The following is a 1973-nucleotide window of genomic DNA, read 5'->3' as shown; positions in this document are numbered from 1 at the left end:
GGCTCTAAACCATTCTTGACCATTGTGTTCCATCTACTCAATCGTCTCTGTCTCACACTACATCACCATAGATAATGTCAATGTCTGAGCACCCTATGCCCTCCCACTGGTTCAGGGTGATGTTAGCCTTAGGGAGTCCAGTTCTTCCAGGTCTCATGGAAGAGTATTCATGGTAAGCGTGAGTCCTGCTTTGCTCCCAGGCCTTCAGCTTTGAAGGTTCACTCTGGGGCCCTGCCCCATCCCATCAATTTGAGGAAAGCCTTTTTCATGTCCTTGTTTCTCAGACTATAGATGACAGGGTTGAGAAAGGCTGTGGCAATGTTATAGAAAAGGGCCATTTTCTTGCCACTATTTGACAAGGACTCAGAGCCAGGGCTCCTGTACATAATGATGCAGGGAATGGCGAGCATGGTGACCACAGTGATGTGAGAGGCACAGGTAGAGAAGGCCTTGATCTGCCCCTGAGCTGAGAAGATCATGATGGCAGCAAAGGTGTTGGCATAGACAATGACAACTAGAGAGAATGGGACCACAATGACATTGAAGCCCGTGATAAAGTCCACAAGTCATTGAGGGATGTGTCCGCACAGGCCAGCTTCAGGACAGCAGGAACCTCACAAAAGTAGTGGTCAATTTGGTTAGGGCCGCAGTAGGGCAGGCGCATAGCAAAGAAAGACAGACCACCCACCACACCATAGGCTGCACAGATGTCCACCATGAGGAGACACACCCAGTGGCTCATTATGACCTTGTACCTGAGAGGGTGGCAGATGGCCATGTACCTGTCCACAGACATGATGGAAAAAAGCCAGGACTCGGTGATCCCAAAGAGGAGGAAGATGTACATCTGGGCTACGCATCTAGCAAAAGAGATGGCCCTCTTCTCGCTGAGAATATGCAGGAGCATCTGGGGCACTGTAGTGGTCGTGTAGCACATGTCCAGCAGGGAGAGAACGCTGACGAAAAAGTAGATGGGTGTGTGGAGGCTCGAGTCCTGATGGATGAGGGTGATGAGGAGGCTGTTGCTCACAAGGATCAAACCGGTAGAAGACTAGAAAGAAGGTGAAGAGCAGAGGATTGATCCTGGGGTCAGGGGCAAAGCCCAGTAGAATGAATTCTGTCACAGCAGACTAGTTGAATTCCTGCATTGTGATCTTCCTATTTAAAGAGTTTTGGGGATATGGAATTTATTGAATGTCTCTGGCAAGGATGTGTAAGGAATTTCCACACTCACCGTCTCATTTGCATTTCCTAACAGGAAGTTTGGATCGGCAGATGGCCCCACGAGATTTGTCTCTGCAGTAGTTTGAGTGGTACGAGTGTTTGGTTCAGGATTTTGTTGAGGGTCGTAGGGATAAAAATGGTGAAGACCAAGTCCGGGAAGTGCTGCACGCTGAGTGCCATTCTGGCCTGTGGCTGACTGTGCCTCCTTTTACTGGCACAGCCTTTATTTCCTCTCTATTATTCACCCCAATTCTATTTTCTCTTGGGACTACAGAGGCTGCTAAGCCTTGGTTTAAGATTGGGACCAGAGTTAGGACTACTATACTCATTATTTGGGTTAGAGTTAATATTTAAGATTTAACTTTTTCTGGTGAATGAAGCTTCATTGGTATTCATTAATTATGTAATTCATTCAACACCTTTTTACCAAAATGCTTACTATTTATTATATTATAAATAAGGAGCAAGGAAGAATTATAAATAATCTGGGTGAAAAAAGTGAGTTTACACTATCTACCCAAGATAAATTCTAAACAGTTTAAAGAGTTAAATGCAAAAAATAAAACTATAGAACACCCTAGGAGAAAATATATGGGTAAATGTTTACTTTACCGTGGGACACAGAATGGCCTTTTAAGCATCACCTGAATGTTTCCAAGTCCTTCAGCCTCTGGGTGATAAAATCTTTTCCCTTTAATATGCAAATAAAGCAACGTACCTCCTCACTGATCTGCTATAAGAAGTCCAAT

At 45.0% G+C, this 1973-nt stretch overlaps 1 pseudogene; it reads right to left on the bottom strand.

Annotated features, from left to right (window-relative positions):
• Positions 1–218: 218 nt before the first annotated feature.
• On the bottom strand, positions 219–1148 carry LOC129069095 (olfactory receptor 2G3-like; annotated as a pseudogene).
• Between the last annotated feature and the right edge of the window lie 825 nt (positions 1149–1973).

Source organism: Pteronotus mesoamericanus, unplaced genomic scaffold, assembly GCF_021234165.1.
Source record: "Pteronotus mesoamericanus isolate MK-2021 breed Mesoamerican mustached bat unplaced genomic scaffold, CSHL_Meso_final contig_221, whole genome shotgun sequence".
Classification (NCBI taxonomy): domain Eukaryota; kingdom Metazoa; phylum Chordata; class Mammalia; order Chiroptera; family Mormoopidae; genus Pteronotus; species Pteronotus mesoamericanus.
Note: the sequence above shows the minus strand (reverse complement) of the source record. Positions and strands in the feature narration are given on the sequence as shown.